This window comes from Puma concolor, chromosome B1 (assembly GCF_028749965.1).
Source record: "Puma concolor isolate L17-30 chromosome B1, mPumCon1.1.hap2, whole genome shotgun sequence".
Classification (NCBI taxonomy): domain Eukaryota; kingdom Metazoa; phylum Chordata; class Mammalia; order Carnivora; family Felidae; genus Puma; species Puma concolor.
The window spans coordinates 189,825,715-189,845,194 of NC_141670.1; the positions used below are offsets into that span (position 1 = coordinate 189,825,715).

Below are 19,480 nucleotides of genomic sequence, written 5' to 3' on the forward strand. Positions count from 1 at the left end.
GAAATTGTGGTTTATATACACAATGGAATACCACTTGGCAATGAGAAAGAATGAAATATGGCCTTTTGTAGTAACCTGGATGGAACTGGAGAGTGTTACGCTAAGTGAAATAAGTCATATAGAGAAAGATACCATATATTTTCACTCTTATGTGGATCCTGAGAAACTTAACAGAAGACCATGGGGGAAGGGGAGGGAAAAATAAGTTAGAGAGGGAAGGAGCCAAACCATAAGAGACTCTTAAAAACTGAGAATAAACTGAGAGCTGATGGGGAGTGGGAGGTCGGGGAAAGTGGGTGATGGGCATTGAGGAGGGTACCTGTTGGGATGAGCACTGGGTGTTGTACAGAAACCAATTTGACAATAAATTTCTTAAAAAAATAAATAAATAAAATAAAATCTTACATTCAGATCTTTGATCCATTTTAAGTTCAGTTTTGTATTTCTTTTTCATCTGTTAGCATTTAATGAACCTCCATCTATTGTGGCTTCAAGCTACCAGGACACAGCAGCATCCCCCCCCCCCCCCCCCCCCCGCCAAATGTTTAATTTTCTCTCCAGGTCTTGTACTGAAGAATTTGGCCTTCATGATGACAGGCTGTTCTGGGAGCTGTCCCTTCCCCAAAACTTTGTAGTAGTCCGATTGCACGAGATCAACAAGAGGAGCAGCGCTGGTCTTCTTTCTGGCAGCATTTACATGTGTCTGCTCGCTGACTGAGGTCCACAGTTTATCAAGGTTGACAGTTGGGCAGAAGCTCTGATCCCTCTCTAAGTGGTAATGCCTCATACCAACTTTTCCACAGTAACCCAGATGATATTTGTCAAAGTTCATCCTATAGTGATGCATTACCCTGGCCTCCTGAGTGCTTCTGGTGTTTGCTGATGGGCGGCCGTGGCCTTGACTTGCACGGCCTGCCGGTTTCCAGGTCTTCCACAGTCTGGTTGGCAGCCCAGATGAAAGAGCCATTTTTGTGTGGTTTGTAAGGATCCAACTTTATTTCTTTGGCTTGTGGATATCCAGTTTTCCCAGCACCATTTGTTGAGGAGACAGTCCTTTCCCCATTGGATGTCTTAGCACCCTTGTTGAAAGTCATTTGACCCTGAATCTGAGGGGTTATTTCTGGTGTGTCTCTTCCACTCCATTGGTCTATATCTCTTATCTTTATGCTAGTACCGTACTCTTTTGATTACTGTCCTTTGTAAAAAGTTTTGAAATCAGAAAGTGTGAGACCTCCAGGTTTGTTTGTTTGTTTGTTTGTTTGTTTGTTTGTTTTTTGAGAGACAGAGCATGAACGGTTGAAAGACAGAGAGAGAGGGAGACACAGAATCTGAAGCAGGTTCCAGGCTCCGAGCTGTCAGCACAGAACCTGACGTGGGGCTCAAACTCACAGACCACAAGATCATGACCTGAGCCAAAGTGGTACGCCCAACCTACTGAGCCACCCAGGTGCCCCTGGGTTTGTTCTTTTTTTGACATTACTCTGTTAGTTAGCTAGGGCTACCATAACAAAATACCACAGACTGGGTGGCTTAAACAGCAGACTTTTATTTGTAGTTCTGAAGGCTAAAAGTTTAAGATCAACGTGTGTGCAGGTTTTGTTTCTTAAGTGGCCTTTCTTCTTGGCTTTCAAATGATCTTGCTCTGTTCTCACATGGCCTTTCCTCTCAGTATGCACATCTCTGGTGTCTCTGTATGTACTGAAATTTCCTCTTACGAGGACATTGGTCAGATTGGATTTGAGCCCACCTAAAGGCCTCATTTTAGCTTAATCACCTCTTTAATGGTCTTCTCTCCAAATATAGTTATTTTCTGAGCTATATTGGGATGTGGTGGGGGGGGAGGGTAGAACTTTAACATGAATTTGGGAGGGCACATAATTCAGCAGATAACAATTACTTTGACTATTTGGGACCCGTTGAGATTCCATATGAATTTTAGGGTGGATTCTTCTATTTCTGCAGAAAATACTTTTAGGATTTTGATAGGGATTGCATTAAGTCTGTAGATCATTTTGAATGATATTGACATCCTAACAATACCAAGCCTTCCAATCTATGAACACAGTATCTTTCCATTGATTTGTGTCTTTCTAAAAATTTCTTTTGGCAGTGTTTTTTAGTTTTCAGTGTATAAGTCTTTCACTTCCTTGGTTAAATATATTCCTAAGTATTTTTATTCTTTTTGATGCTATCATGAGTGAGATTATCTTCATAATTTTATTTTTGGATTGTTCGTTGTTAGTGTATAGAAACAACTGATTTTTGTGTCTGATATTATTGTATCCTGCAACTCTGCTGAATTTGTTTATTCTACCAGGGTTTTTTATTTTTTTCCCTCAAATCTTTAGGGTTTTGTGACAAATATATATATATATGACATAATATATATATATATATATTATATCATATATTATCTCATCCAGAGCACAGATTTGGGTGCCTTTTTGTTTCTGTTTTTTGTCTAATTGCTTTTGGCTAGGATTTCTAGTGCTATGTCGAATAGAAGTGATAAAAGTTAGCATCTCTGTTTTGTTTCTGATCTTAAAGGAAAAACTTTTCCATTTTTCTTCACCTTTGGGTGGGATATTAGCTGTGGGCTTTTCGTAGATGGCCTTATGTTGAAGTAATTTCCTTCTGTTCCTAGTTCTTTTTATTATTATTATTATTTTGTTAATGTTTTTATTTATTTTTTGAGAGAGAGAGTGAGTGGGAGAGGGGCAGAGAGAGAGAGAGAGAGAGAGAGAGAGAGAGAGAGAGACGGAGACACAGAATCTGAAGCAGGCTCCAGGCTCTGAGCTGTCAGCACAGAGCCGTGAGATTATGACCTGAGCTGAAGTTGGACACTCAACCGACTGAGCCACCTAGGCGCCCCTGTTCCTAGTTCTTTTTTACATTTTTTTGTTAGAAAACGTACTTAATTTTGTCAAATGCATTTTCTGCATCAATTGAAGTGATCATGTCTCCCCCCCCCCCCCCCGCCCCCTTCATTCTGTCAATGTGGTATATTGACACTGGTTTTTTGTATGTTGAATCACTCTTTCATTCCAGGAATAAATCTCACTTGGTCATGGTGTAGAATCCTTTCAATTTTTTGTTGAGTTTTTGTTGCTGGTATTGTGTTAAGTATTTTTGCACTGATACTCATACAGTCTTCCACCTTTTAATAATGATATTGGAATAGGTGTTTTGTAGATACTCTCTGTGATATTAAGAAAGGGTTTTTTTTTAACATTTTAATTAATTTATTTTTTAATTTACATCCAAGTTAGTTAGCATATAGTGTAAACATGATTTCAGGAGTAGATTCTTTAATGTCCCTTACCCATTAGCCCATCCTTCCTCCTGCAACCTCTCCAGCAACCCTCTGTTTGTTCTCTATATTTAAGAGTGTCTTATGTTTTGTCCCCCTCCCTGTTTTTATATTATTCTTGCTTCCCTTCCCTTACGTTCATCTATTTTGTATCTTAAATTCTTCATAAGAGTGAAATCATATGATATTTGTCTTCCTCTGACTAATTTTGCTTAGAATAATATAATACCTTCTAGTTCCATCCACGTAGTTGCAAATGGCAAGATTTCATTATTTCTTATTGCCAAGTAATACTCCATTGTGTGTGTGTGTGTGTGTGTGTGTGTGTGTGTGTGTGTGTGTGTGTATACACATACCATATCTTCTGTATCCATTCATCCATCAGTGGACATTTGAGCTCTTTCCATACTTTGGCTATTGTCGACAGTGCTGCTATAAACATTGGGGTGCATGTACCTTTGAAACAGCACACCTGTATCCCTTGTATAAATATCTAGTAGTGCAATTGCTGGGTCATAGGGTAGTTCTATTTTTAGTTTTTTGAGGAACCTCCATGCTGTTTTCCAGAGTGGCTGCACCAGCTTGCATTCCCACCAGCAGTGCAAAAGAGATCCTCTTTCTCCACATCCTTGCCAACATCTGTTGCTGCCTAAGTTGTTCATGTTAGCCATTCTGACAGGTGTAAGGTGGTATCTCATTGTGGTGTTTATTTGTATTTCCCTGATGATGAGTGATGTTGAACATTATTGCATGTGTCGGTTGGCCATCTGGATGTCTTCTTTGGTGAAGGGTTTATTCATGTCGTTTGCCCATTTCTTCACTGGATTATTTGTTTTTTGGGTGTTGAGTTTGATAAAGAAAGTTTTTAATTAAACAAAGTTAGCTGAGTTTTTACCATGAATGAGATTTGGATTTTATAAAGTGCCTTTTGTTGTATTTAAATGCATGGATTTCTCCTTTATTCCATTACTATAGTCAAGTACATTGACAGAATTTTGAATGTTAAACTAACTTTGCATTCCTGAGTATATGCTATTTGGTCATATAATATCTGCATTTTATGTATTTTATATAAAACTGCATTTTATGTGCATATGTACTTTTTGGGTTTTTCATCTACATTTACTAGAGAAATTAATTGGTCTAGGTTTTTCCTTATAGGGTTTTAGATGTATATTAATTATCCTGGCCACTTAAAACGAATTGTGATACTTTAGTCATTCTCTGAAATTTTTGGAGTTTTTGTAAGATTGGTTAGTCTTTTCTTAAATATTTGAAAGAATTTTGGGGTGAAGTTATTATCCTGGTCTCAAGTTTTCTTTCATGGGTAGTTTTTACTTACAGATTCAGTTTTCTGAAAGATCTTGAACTATTAAAATTTGCCTCTATTTTCTTTTTGTGTAAGATGTATTATTTTCTGAAAGAGTCTGGCCACTGCATCAGAGTTGACAAAGTTATTGTCCTAAAGATCTTATCTTTCTAATATCCATCATCCTGTAAAGTATATTATACTAATCTCACCTATTTCATTCCTGATAATGCTACTTTGTATTTTCTCCATTTAAAAGATTCTGTCGTCTTCGAGGTTTGTCACTTGTGCTAACCTTTTCAGAAAACCAACTCTAGTGTCGCTCATTTTGTCTGTTTTGTTTGCTTCCTACTGCTATTGCTTTTGTTCTTCATTATATCTTCTCATGTTTTTGTGATTTACGGTGCTGTTCTTTCTCTGACTTTTTAAAACAGGTTCCTAACCTTCCCTTTTTAAAAAATCTGCTATTAGAAGGGCACCTGGATGACTCAGTTGGTTAAATGTGCAACTGTTGGTTTAGGCCCAGACTCACGGTTGGTGGGTTCGAGCCCTGTGGTGGAATCTGTGCTGGCAAGAGTTCCTCCTTCTCTTTCTGCCTCTCCCCTACTCGTGCGTTCTCTCTCTCTCTCTGTGTCTCTCTCTCTCTCTCAAAATAAATAAACATTTTTTAAAAATCTACACATAGAGCTATGTAGTTCTCTGTGAATGTTTGGAAATAATGAGAACCAAAACTTTGTATAAATACCTTTATTTTTTCTTTTTTGCTTATTTTAAATAAAATTATAGGCAACTTCTGTTTACCCTAGAGTCTAGTGAGCAACTGATGTTTAAAGTTTCTTCATTATTTCTGTTTTTAACCCTTCCACTAAGTATCTTCTTACCTCCTGAAGTTTCATAACTTCTCATTTTGTCCGTTTTTTCTTCTTTTTCATTGCCAGTAGACATTTATGGGGTGAATTCCATGGGGTTAAATGTCTAAATGTGCTTCCGTATGAGGATACATTGCCTGAGAGACTCTTCAGTGTAGGCAAAACCCTACAAGAGTATCTTGCTGTAGCACAATTCTAACTATGATTCAGACGACGTGCAGATGATTTTCTCTCATAAAATATTCCCTGAAATAGTTCATTTTTATGAAAAAGTGAAGAAAACTTTGTAGCTTTAGAATTATTATAGGGAAAGAAAACCCAGAAACTTTAAAAGAGGGAGTGGTTTGAGTCAGATTTTTTTAAAGTTTATTTTCCTTATTTTGAGAGAAAGAGAGCGAGCATGGAGGGGCAGAGAGAGACTCCCAAGCAGGCTCTGCACCATTAGCATGGAGCCAGATGTGGGGCTCAAACTCACGGACTGTGAGATCATGACCTGAGCCCAAGTCAAGAGCCAGACGCTTAACCTCCTGAGCCACCCAGGCACTGCAGATTTTTCATTATAACTTAAAAGCTCTTAACACTGAATGCAGACTATGTTTGAGAAGTGGTGTTTTACGAGACTTCATACATTGTACTGACTTCAGGGTTTCATTTGCAAGCTGACACCATGGCAGGCCTGGAAGGTTTGGTTGGTTTTATTGACAGAAGGCCTTGGTGCCTACAGAGACAGGAATTTGCAGCCAAGATTACCACACAAAACTGAGTCCCCCAGGGCAATATCCACAGGAAGAAATCTACCAACTTTTAGAGATAGAAAGCAGGGGAGTTTATCAGTCATGGCCTGGGCTCTGGTTTATCTCCTCTGCAAGTGTATAACCACATGGGTTGGTATTTAAATCTTTACTGCCTGCATCCTTCTATGAATATCCTCAGCCAGAGATGGTAAAATAAATGTGGCCTTGCTAGATGCCACTCCAGTGGATGGAAGAAGCTAACATAATACATGCCTGAAAGTACACATTCTCAATGACTTATAGGATTTAAGAGTCCAGATGTCAACCGTCTCTTAGGTATTCAGCACTGTGCTCTCCCAACACTTTGGGATGGCCTGCTGTAGTTGTGTTTTTGCACCCCTCCGTCTCACTCTCGTCTACAGTGGGTACCATCCTCATGTAGTGTGATCTCCTGGCAGTAATTACTCCAGGAATGGGTACATGGCCCAAGCCAAAGCAGGCCATCTCTTGGGGAATTTGAACTAAAGAGAAATCTCTTCTAGTCACTTGATTGGTAATGTAAAGACTCAGGATCCTTTGGTTGTTACATATTCATTCATGTAACCCTGCAGCCAGAGAGAACAATGCAGAAAAACAGGGGGGAGGAGACAAGAAATAGAGTCCCAAAGGCTTCTGTGAGTGCCTGGGTTTAGAAATTTCAAGTTTAGCTGCATTGCCTACCTGTGAGTTCTGTGCCATACATTCTATCATTAGATCTCCCTCTTCCCCCACTACCTTCTCCCCCTACCTCGACTTTGGCTGAGGTTATAGTTCATCCCAGAAGAGTTCAAACTGATATACCAATAGAGCCCCCACCTCATTTTTTTTGTGGGCTCTCAGGGATTACACATCTCTGTTTTGATGGAATGTTTGATGGAAGAGATATTCCAGATCTGACAATCAAATGCTACAGTTTCGTTTTTGTGTAAACACTGATTCGTTCTCCTTATTTGAGTAGAAATGCCTAATAATGTATTTACATAAATTATGGCACCATTATATTGTGGATTTTATAAATGCCTTTAGCTATTACACTATGAGGGAGAAGTTGAAGGAAGAGAAAATATATTTCTTTAGGCAAAATAGAGTATGCCAACATCACCTATCACATTTACTATTCTGCAGGTGCTCCAGCTAAAATTACTCTTTTTCATACGAACAGAAGATTGGTTGAGTGATAGTTCTTCATTCAAGAAGGCACAGTAAAACTGACTGAAAAGCTTTTCAGAAGCAAAAATACTCTCCTAAAAATATTTTTGTGTTCTATAGAATGTTATTCATTTAATATTCACCTTTGAATATTGAAATTCCTTTTGACTCATTAAATACATTCTGTCACCAAATAGAAGACAAGCTTTAAGAATTTAACAATTCGTGAGGATCTATTTATAATTTCATGTTTCTGCTTTAGGGAAATAGTTATGTACAGGATGTTAGAATGGAACTCTCCATGCCTCGGTTTCAACTAAGGTGATGATTCTGTGAATATCAAGATACTGAACGGGGAGAAAGCAGTGCATGCAAACTCTGTAAAAGAAATGTAAAGGCACCTGTTCCACAACTCTGTATCTGTCTGACAGACTAAGGATCAAAGAAGAGGTCTGATAGCTCCTTGTGTGGGGCCTGGAGAAGAGAATTCTTTGGAGGCCTCTTGCCATCCCTGGAGGGATGGAATTTACTCTCTAGTAGAGTGCTACCTTCTTTACCTCGAGCCTGGTGAGAGAGACTCCCGTGAGGAAACAGGGAAGGCTACTATGTATTCCCCCAAAGATGTCCACATCTTTTTTTTTATTAAAATTTTTTTTAAAGATTATTTATTTATTTGAGAGAGATAGAGAGCAAGCAGGGTAGGGGCAGAGAGAAGGAGAGAGAGAATCCCAAGCAAGCTTCGCACCATCAGCACAGAGCCCGATGCAAGACTTGAACCCATGAACCGTGAGATCATGACCTGAGCCAAGGTCAAGGCAGGCACTTAACCGACTGAGCCACCCAGGTGCCCCATAGGTGTCTACATCTTAATCTCTGGAACTAGTGAATATGTTGCCCCGTTTGGCAAACAGGACTTTGAGCTGGTGAAATTATCCTGGATGATCCAGGTGGGCCCAGTGGCATCACAAGGATCCTTTTGAAAAGGAGGCACAGTGGTCAGTCAGAGGTGATGTGACGATGGAAGTAGAGGTCAGACCAGTGTGGCATGAGCCAAGGAATACAGATAGCTTCTAGAAGGTAGAAAAGGCAAGAAATGGGTTTTCTCTGTTTCTTCAGAGCCCTTAGAAGTAATGCACCCCTTCTGGCTCTTTAATTTTTAGCCCAGTGAAACTGATTTTGAATATCTCCTCTCCTGAACTGTAAAATAATAATCATTTGTGATAATTTGTTACTGTGAAATAGGAAACCAATACACAGATTGCTGCTTAGGTGACAGAGCTGAGTGCTGCTGTTGTGATAGAAGTTGAGAGGCACAGACTCGGGGGGGAAAGATGGGTAAGTATTTTCTGTGCATTGGATACAGACCTCACAGTAGACCTTGCTGGCAAGAGGCTTCTGTGAGGCCTGTCCAATACTGCCCTCTGTGGGAGTAGGGAGTCTCAACCAGAAGAGTCTGGAAGTAGGCCATAGACTTTCTGTTGTCAAGGAAGGAATTCCAAGTGACCATATGCGTGCGTCTGTGTCAAGGAAGCTGCAGCAGCGTTAGGCCCAGAGAGCTCAAGGCCAACAAAGGACAGTTCCAAATCATGTGAAACCTTTTATAAGCCCTTCCCCCAGCACATCAGTTCTGACTGAAGTGAAAGCCACTTCTAGATAAATGGGGGAGATGAGATGCGGCGATGGAGAAGCTGGCTACCATTTCTTTCTCTCTGCAGACTTGGACCTACAGTAATACCAGCAACCTGGAAGAAAGCAGAAGATTGGACATTAAAGCAAATTCACAGCTTTGTTACCTTGAGCCGCAACTTCTAAGTACCTAGTCAAGAGATTTTAAGAGTATAAAGGGGACCATAGAACCTTCCAGCACTTTCTGTTTCTCACTAAATAAAGTATAAACACACAGGCACCAAAATACACTTACATCTTCTAAATCTTATGGACATTTTCAAACATGGAAAAAATTAGAAATAATATTATAGTGAACCCCCCTGTTATGGATTGAATTATGTCCTCCCTCCTCCCCAAATTCATCTATATTGAAGCTGTAACCTTCAGTGTGACTGTATTTAGAAATAGAACTTTTTGGAGGTAACTAAGGTGAAATGAGGTCATGAGGATAGAGTCCTGTTCCCTTAGGGTTGTACGAAGATGAACAGAGAGATCTCTCGCCACATGCATGCACACAGGAAGGCCATGTGAGGACACAGAAGGTGGCCACCTGCAAGCCAGGAAGAGGACTCTCACCAGAAATCAACCATGCTGGCACCTTCATCTCAGACTTCCAGCCTCCAGAACGGTGAGAAAATAAATAGCTGTGGTTGAAGCCACTTGTCGGTGGTATTTTATTATGACGGCCCAAGCAGATGAATGCACTGTCTGTCCATCCCCCATGTTCAGCAAATGTCACCATTATGTCGTGCCTCCTTCATCTGTTCCTCTTCCTTTTTCCTCCTTTCCCCCTTTTCCGTTAAGGATTATTTTACATTAAAATTGGACATCATGTCACTCTTATCTCTAAATATATCCGTATATGTCTGTAAAGAACAAAGATGACACACAGCCTAACCACTGGGGCACAGAGCATCACTGTTCATGAGGAGAGGACTTCCCGCACCTTCTAGGTACACTGGACATTGATTTGAGTTGTGGGCATGTGATTTGCTTTCACTGCCAAAATGAGAGCAGAAGTAACCCATACCAGTTAGCTATTACTGTGTAATAAACCACTCCAAAACTTAGTGGCTATAATGCAAGCATTATTTCTCATGATTCTGGGGGTTGGATGGGCATGGTTGCGGCTGGATGGCACAAGAGGCCTTCAGTTGGCATCACCTCTTTGTGTCACGTGTTCTCTCATCTATCAGCAGGCTAGCTCTGGATTCCTCAGACAGTCGTCCCACAGTTCCAGAGAACTCGAAAGCAGAGCGTAAACTTCAGTGCCCAAGCACTTTTCATGCCTTTGCTTCTGATGCATTTACTAAGATGTTCATTAAAGTAAGTCACATGGGGAGCATCTGGGTGGCTCAGTCGGTTAAGCGTATGACTTCGACTCATGTCATGATCTCGTGGTTTGTGGGTTCAAGCCCAATATTGGGATCTGTGCTGATAGCTCAGAGCCTGGAACATGCTTTTGATTTTGTCTCCCTCTCTCTCTGCCTCTCCCCTACTCACGCTGTCTCAAAAACAAATAAACATTAAAAAAAAATTTTTTTTAATAAAATAAAGTCACATGGGCAAGCCCAACTGCAGGGACCTGGAGAATGGACTCTGTCTCCTGATGGGAAGGGCTACAGAGTCATACTTCAAGGAATATGACTCTTCCTGATGGGAAGAGGTTTTGTGGCCATTTTTGCAATCTACAGGTAATGTGTGGCTCTTCCCAAGATACGATTAACTGAGGGCTTTGTTTTGAATGTATGTAGTACATTTGAAAAGGCCAGCTAACAAATTAACAGTTGGAAATTGGTAATGGAACAAAGCAAAACAGGATTAACAGTAAGGGAAAGAAGTAACAGTTTCTAATTGTTTATTGATGGCATATAGAAAACAATACATTTTTATGGATTGATCTTGCAAATTTGCTAAATTCACCTGACGATTATGGTAACTTTCTCGTAGCTTCTTTAGGATTTTCTTTTTTGTATGAATGTTTATTTATTTTTGAGAGAGAGCATGTGTGTGCACCAGTGGGGGAAGGGCAGAGAGAAGGGGACAGAGGATCTGAAGTGGCTCTGTGCTGACAGCAGAGAGCCCATGCGGAGCTCGAACTCACAAACCATTGACAATTCACCGACTAAGCCACCCAGGTGTCCCAATTTGTTAGGATTTTCTGTATATGTGATCCTGTTACCTGCAAATAAAGACAGTTTTAATTCTTTCTAATCTGTATGTGTTTTCTTTTTCTTGATGTCATTTCCTATTTTAACGGAAAAAGCATTTATTCTTTCACCATTAAATAGGCGTTAGGTGTAGGGGTTTTTTTTTTGGATGCCTTTTAGTAACTCTAAGTTATTCCTTTCTTTTTTTTCTTTTTTCTTTTGAAAATTCAGTATAGGATAAATTTATTACAAGGGACTCATAATTGGAATCACAGGCATGCAAATTTAATTCCCACATTCAGAGAACTATTTAACAAAATTGTCAGGAGATTAGCCCGAATCTACCTTGTCAAAATGAGATAAAGATATACTTTGAGATGACGTGGTATGTGTAAAGACCAGTGGCTTACTACATATATTATGGGCCAATCCCTTTTATTTTATTTTATTTTATTTTATTTTATTTTATTTTAATTTGATTTGATTTTTATTCATCTTTTTAAATTTTAGTTAACATACAGTGCAATATTCATCACTTACATACAACACCCAGTGCTCATCACAACACGTGTTCTCTTTAATAGCCATCACCCATTTAGCCCATCCCCTACCCTCCTCCCTCCATAAAACCCCCCGGTTTGTTCTCTGTCATTAAGAGTCTCTTGTGGTTTGTTTTCCTCTCTTCTCTCCCCCCACCCTTTCCCATGTGTTTATCTGTTTTGTTTCTTAAATTCCACATATGAGTGAAATCATATATTTGTCTTTCTGATTAACTTATTTCATTTAGCATAATACATTCTAGCTCCATCCACGTCATTGAAAATGGCAAGATTTCATTCTTTTTGATGGGTAATATTCCATTGTGTATGTATACCACATCTTGTTTACCCTTTCATCACTTGATGGACACTCAGGCTCTCTCCATAATTTGGTTATTATCAATAATGCTGTAATAAACATCAGGGTGCATGTACTCCTTTGAATCTGTGTTTTTGTATCCTTTGGGTACATATATAGTAGTGCAATTGCTGGATCGTAGGGTAGTTCTATTTTAGTTTTTTGAGGAACTTCCATACTGTTCTCCAGAGTGGCTGAACCAGTTTGCTTTTACACCAATAGTGCAAGAGGGTTCCCCTTTCTCTGCATCCTTGCCAACACCTGTTGTTTCTTGTGTTGTTGATTTTAGCCATTCTGACAGGTGTGAGGTGATATCTCACCATGGTTATTCCTTTCCATTCTTAAGTGGAAATTTCACTTCTTTCCTACTGTAAGCATTTAGAGCTATAAATTCATCTTCAAACTTCTGCATTACATGGATCCCCTAAATTTTTTTCTTTTAAGTCCTTTTGAAATATTTTCTAATTTTCTTCATTTCTTTTTTGTCCCATGTGGTGTTTGGAAAGTATGTTGGAAAATTTTTCCAGATATGACTATTATTATTGATTCCTAATTCAATTCCTTTGTCATTAGAGAACATGCTTTGTAAGTCTTCAGGCCTTATCAATTATTTGTTGTTTTGTTTAGCATGTGATCTCTCTTATTGAATGATGACCATGTGTAACAAATGCACATTTTAATGCTGTTGGGTAGAATGTTCTATAAATGTAAGTTAGAGTAGATTGACAGATTTTTAGGATGTCTGTATTCTTATTGATTTCTCTCTACTTGATCTATTACTTGTTCAGAAAGGGATGTTGAAATTTCCAGTGATAATATTGAACTTGTCTACTTTCTGTTTTCTCATTATAGTCTTCATGTATTTGAAACTATGTAACTAAGCATATAAACTTAGGACTGTTGTGTCTGTTGATGACTTGATAATTTTATTATAAAAGATTTGTCTTTCTGTCTGACTACTTTTAAGATTTCTATCATTAGTTTTCAACAATTTCATTATGTGTTGTGCTTTTCCTTGTGTGTATATTTCTTGGATCTATGTGTTTATTGTTTTTATCAATAAAATTTGTGAAATCTGCAGGCTATTCCTTTGATTTATCTTTTTCTTACACGTACGTTAGAACAATGTTGTCTAAAAAACACTGAAGTTCTGTTCATTTTTTGCCTGTTTTTCTATCTGCTCTTCAGTTTGGATAGTTTCTAATTCTATGTCTTCAAGTTCACTAATCTTTTCTTCTAAAGAGTCTTATCTCTATTAACCCCATCAAGTTTTTCACTTCAGATATTGTATATTTCATCTCCAGGACTTAATTTAGTATTTCTTTATATTTTTTATTGTGTGTATGTTTTCCTTTAAAATAAAATATTGAGCATATTTACAGTACCTCTTTTAAGTCCTTGTCTGATAGTACCATCCTATGTCATTTCTAAGTATTTTCTATTATTGACTGATTTTTACCTCCTCATTCCTGGGTGGCATTTTCTGGCTTCTCAGTCTGTTGATTTTAATTGAAGGCTGTACATTGTGATTCTTTGTTGTTGAGTGTTAGATTTTGTTGTCTTAAGGAGCACTGGAGTTTTTTTTCTAGCAGACGGTTAGATACATGTGGATTTTCTTGGTACTTAAAAGCTGGCATTTAAGGGCTTGCATAGACTTCACTGTAAGCCTGGTTTACCCCTACCATTTAGTGATAACTCTCAGGTCTCTAGTCTTGGTGGGTATTGAGACCTCCCTGCTGTGCCTGGTTAAAACTCAAACATCTCTCAGGTCTATGTAAGAGCTCCTACAGGGGCACCTGGGTGGCTCAGTTGGTTCAGCATCTGGCTCTTGAATTGAGCTCAGGTCATGATCTCATGGTTCATGGGTTTGAGCCCCGTGTCTGGTTTGGTACTGACAGTGCAGAGCCTGCTTGGGATTCTGTCTCTCTGCTCCTCCCCCCACTTGTGTGCTCTTTCTCAAAATAAATAAAATATATTTTTTAAAGGGGTCTTAAAGTTTCTCAATTGGTCTTTTCTGACTGTGAAATTTAACCTTATGCATACATAAGTTAGTGTTCAGTTATAGTTTGGAGCAGATCCCCATGCAGATTCCTGGAGCTCTTTGTATGCTTCTCTCATCTCTGGTTCTTTATACAAATGCAACCACATGGCTTTGCTGACTTCCAGTCTTCATGAACTCAGTGGCACACCTGTGTTCTTCTTGGGGTTCTCTTTTCCAGCATAATCTATGAAGTGCCTCCAGGCAGAAAGCTGTGGTGACTGTATCACCCTTCTAGATGTTTCTCTTCCTTTAGAGATTGTAGTCCTTGGCTGCATGTTCTATAATGTCCATAAACAGTTTCACATGTTTTGTCCGTGTCCCTACTTCTTTATGGTGGGTAGACAAATCTGATCTGTTACTCTAGTGTTGCTGGAAGAGAAGCCCTCTACTCCATTAGTTTTTAAGACAGCTGATAATGTTGTTTGTTAAGTCCCTCTAGAGGTAGCCAAGGTATATTCAACTGTTTGCTCAAAATATATTTTCTATTCATGAAATGCAAATTTTATCAACTCTTTGGAAAATTAGAAGAGCTGATTGTGATAAAGCTACAGCTCTTAAGGTAGAAACGGAGCTGTTAGTAGCTATTAAGCATGTTTCTCAGTTAAAGAGACAAAACCATATAATTAAGACCATTAGATCGGTTGAGGAAGCATTGTTGTGCATCTCTGCAATTTTGTTCTCTTCTGAATTTGACAGAACTTTTTTTTTCATTGTCCATATACCTTGTAATAATGTCACTGATTTTCATCATTTTCAAAAGGCTGAACTTGATTATATTTTGTAGAGCTATTAATTCTTGGTTTACACAGCTTTTAGAAACCCGTAGTTTTCTGGATCAATTTTTATAATTTGAAGTGATACAGATTTCTTTTCTCTTCTTTCTTTAGCTTTATTTAAAGACCCTGAGGGGACATTGATTTGGAATTAATTCACTTATTTAGAGAAATCAAAGAGCCTGCTAGAAATTATGTTTCTTTTCATATTTAGTATAGAAATCCTGTTTTCATGGAGTTTGGCAATAGTGGACCCCTCATAAGTAAAAATATAGAAGGCTAGAGCTTTTTGGACAAACAGGAAGAATCTTTAGAGTTAAAGGAGCCCATATTGTTCCAGATTTAAAAACAACAAAAACAAATATAAATATAACATGAACTCAGATAAGAGTGAAAGGGAAGTTCAAATGGATGAAAAGATAATAAGACAACAAGCAACAAACAGCTGCTATAAGTTATAGCCTGTTGTCTGCAGTAACTTCTGTCCTCAATTCTGAGGAATAGAAAACTCTGGGAGAATCAGAGTTGGGTAAATTTTCAGGAAACAGCAGATGTTGGTGAAGACGAGGAGAAAGGGGAACTCTCTTGCACTGTTGGTGGGAATGCAAACTGGTGTAGCCAGTCTGGAAACAGTGTGGAGGTTCCTCAAAAAATTAAAAATAGAATTACCCTATGACCCAGCAATAGCACTAATAGGAATTTATCCTAAGGATGCAGGAGTGCTGATTTGTAGGAGCAAATGTACCCCAGTATTTATAGTAGCACTATCAATGTTAGCCAAATTATGGAAAAAGCCCAAATGCCCATCAGCTGATGAATGGAGAAAGAAGATGGTGTGTGTACACACACACACACACACACACACACACATAATGGAATGCTACTTGGTGACAAAAAAGAATGAAATCTTGCCATTTACAACAACATGGATGGAACTGGAGGGTATTATGCTAAGTGAAATAAGGTAGAAAAAGATAGATATCATATGTTTTCACTCATATGTGGAATTTGAAAAACTTAACAGAAGACCATAGGGGAAGGGAAGGAAAAATAAGTTTCAAACAGAGAGGGAGGCAAACCATAAAAGACTCTTAAATACAGAGAACAAACTGAAGGTTGGTGGGGGTGGGGGTAGGAGGTGGGGGTAAGGGTGGGAGGTGGGGGTGGGGAAAATGGGTGATGGGCATTGAGGGGGGCACTTCTTGGGATGAGTACTGGGTGTTGTATGTAAGTGATGAATCATGGGAATCTACTCCCAAAGCTGAGACTATACTGCCTACACTATATGTTACCTAACTTGACAATAAATTATTTAATAATAACAATAAAAAATAAAAAAGAATGAGAAGCCTCCATACACTGTGAGGCATACCCACCCTTAGAAGATAAGCCAAATCTTGACTGGTCAACCAGTTGAGATACAATGAGCCACTTTTAGGTTTAGACAGTTCGTTATAAACCACAGGAAGAAGTCAGAGGGGCTGGCTCCTTGTTCTACTTACCAAAAAGGATGACACCCAAACAAGAGACAATGATTGCAGGATTAGTTGCGGGTGCCCTGTCTGGAGCTGCCTGTCCATCAGAACCCAGGAGATGATGAGACACTGTCTCATAACATCCGTGCAGGGAGACAGAGAGGTGGGTGAGAGATGACTGCCTACCAGCTCCTTAGAGGCCGCCCAGCCTCTCTGCGCTTCAGGATGGTGTTCTGCCAGGACTCAAGCCGGCAGCTCGGGCTTTGTTTATCTGGATGCCTGCAGGGTCACCAGGGGGGCGAGCTGTTCCCCTGTGTGAATCGGCAAACTTGGGTGGATCTAAAGAAAACTCTTAAACAGATCATTGATGCAAAAACTAAGATGATCTGTGAACATCTAAAGAGAGAATGAGTTGAAGATGTGATGCTGACAAGGTCAAATTTGATATAAATGAATGTGTCATCATGACTTCTGTTCTAGGAAACTGGCCTTCCAGTTCGGTGAGAGTGGGACCTGGCTTAGCAGAACTCTCCAAAGAAAAACACTGGTGAATCAAAAAGACCCGAGGGTTTTCCTGGATAGCTTAGTGTGAATGTATGGTGATCTGAGAGTCAAAACAGTACGTAGGCCGGTCGCTTCTAGCATTAGGATGTATGTTTCCAACCCCATGGATAGTGATATGTTTAGTGTAACTCATGTTACACCTGAACAGTCACTTTGAAGACAGTTTAAGTTCAGGAGATGGGAAGCACGTTAAAAAGTAAGGGTTTCTTAGGCTAGAGGAGAATCAAGGATTAATCAATGGATTATTCGTAAAGCCCTATACTATATGCTAGATATCATGTTAAGTGCTTTACCTGAATTATGAATTAAAGTCTCACGGTACCATATCGAGTAATTACCCTTACTCTCCTCATGTTCCATAGGAGACAATGAAGAGTCCATTAGGTTAAACAGCTGCACTTAGACATGTTCCTAACTGGTGCCTGAGCTGGGATTTGAACCCAGGACTAATCCCAGGTCACACTCCTAACATGTACTGTAAAATCTCACTACAGTTTTCCAATATGTGAAGGGCTTTAGTGTTTAAAAGGGATATTATGGACTGAATTGTGCCCCACCATCCCCACACCCCATTCACATGTCAAAGCCCTAACCACCCCCTGATCTGACTATATTTGGAAATAAGGCCTTTAAACAGGTAATTAAAGTGAAATGGAATTTAGACTTCAATGCTCAGCAGTTGGTAGCCTAGATAATCTTTAAAGTCTCACACAATTCCTACCTCACTTATCTCTGCTCTCTGTACCCACTGAGCTTTTTGAAAAAGATTGTTGTTCTGGAATAAGTTTAGATTTATAGAAAAGTTGCAAGGATAGTACAGATAGTTTCATTAAACCTACAGCCAGTTTTCCCTCCTATTAATATCTTACATTACTATGGTATATTTGTCATAACTAATGAACCAATATTCCATTGATCTTTTGAACCCGTTTTTTGTTTTTTAGAAAAAATTGCAATTTTATTTTGTCTTTAATCAAACTGAAGTGTTTCTTTGCTCTGAAAATAACTGTCGAAAATACAAATGTTGGCTCTGAAACTTTCAACTGAGCAAAGAAATTTCAAGGCTAAAGCAAAAATTTACTCCCCAAATTTCACACAAGTGGGCAGAACAAAAGCTATAGAATCTTGAGAATGGGCAGATACCTCAAAATAGTAAGTAGTGTAGAATTTAAGGAATACAGTATGTGTCTCAGGGGATAAAAACAAGACAGCTGCTTCTGAAACTCTGTTATCAGTCAGAATGTGACTAGAATGAATTTAAGGTTAGAGCAGAATGTTTATTTTGGTTTAAAAACATAATGGGAAAGACAGATTTTACTTTGCTTTCTTTGTACTAAGGATAACATGATTTCTTCCCCCACTTTTTTCTTAAGTTTATTTTTATTTTTGAGAGAGAGAGCTAAAGAGCAAACAGGGGAGAGGCAGAGGGGGGGGGGGGGGAGACAATCCCAAGCAGGCTCTGGGTTGTCAGCTCAGGCCCCAGTGTGGGGTTCAAACTCACAAACCATGAGATCATGACCTGAGCTGAAATCAAGTGTCTGATGCTTAACTGACTGAGCCCCTTAGGTGTTCCTTCCCCCACTTTTTTAAAAAAGGTGCGTGGTGCAGAAGCACATGAGTAACTTCCTGACTCTTCCTTTCATAGTCTTTACAAATTAAGAATTTTTAGAATTAAAAACTATACAAGGAAATATATAAAGAAAGATTTTATCCTGAGGTTCATTTGTTTTCCTAGGAAATGATCACTGGACAAATTAATTGAAAAAAGTTATCAACTGTCTCTCTTAGGTCTCGACATGTTGAAGACCTATCCTTTTTCCCAAACCCACTTAAAAAAAAAAAACAAACTACTCGGTAAAATTCCAAGTTTTCCAAAGATACTAAAAATGTATTTTCCACTACAAACTGCAACCCCAACAAGTAGATTTTGATGCAACTCTGTGTCACAAAAGAACCAACATGGTAACATAAACTAAGCTCGTAAAACCCACACAGAGGAGGAAATGGTATGTTTAAATAGCAGCATCCATTTGGGCGTTGGATTATGTAACACATACTGAAAAAGTAAAACCTTCTGCCCATTGTAGGAAACTGTTTTGGACATTTCTCAGTTTGGCAGCCCTTCTTATCTTGTGAAAGGGTGAGGCTGTCTCTGTTATTTTCACTTTGTCACAACAAAGATGGTATCTGTCCCCAGACTGTCATAACTGGACATGGGAACATGTGCACTAAGTCAGGGGAGAAACAGATTTTAATTCTACACAGATCTGTGCAGTAGCTAAGAAGGAATAATCACAATTATAGATGTGTAATTGGTGAAGGCCTTAATGAGTGATTACAGATAATATAAAAATATTTTTAAATAGGTAGGTGGAAGAATCAGCATTAACTAAGAGACAAGGAGGCAAGTAGCAGATTCCATTAAACGAAGACAATGAAAAGGGATGATTTGTGCATTAACAGGACAAAAACATTACCTCTAACCTCATCTAGATATAATTT

The 19,480-nt window shown here is 38.9% G+C and overlaps 1 pseudogene; it reads right to left on the reverse strand.

Annotated features, from left to right (window-relative positions):
• Positions 1-490: 490 nt before the first annotated feature.
• On the reverse strand, positions 491-967 carry LOC112858657 (large ribosomal subunit protein uL15 pseudogene; annotated as a pseudogene).
• Positions 968-19,480: the final 18,513 nt, after the last annotated feature.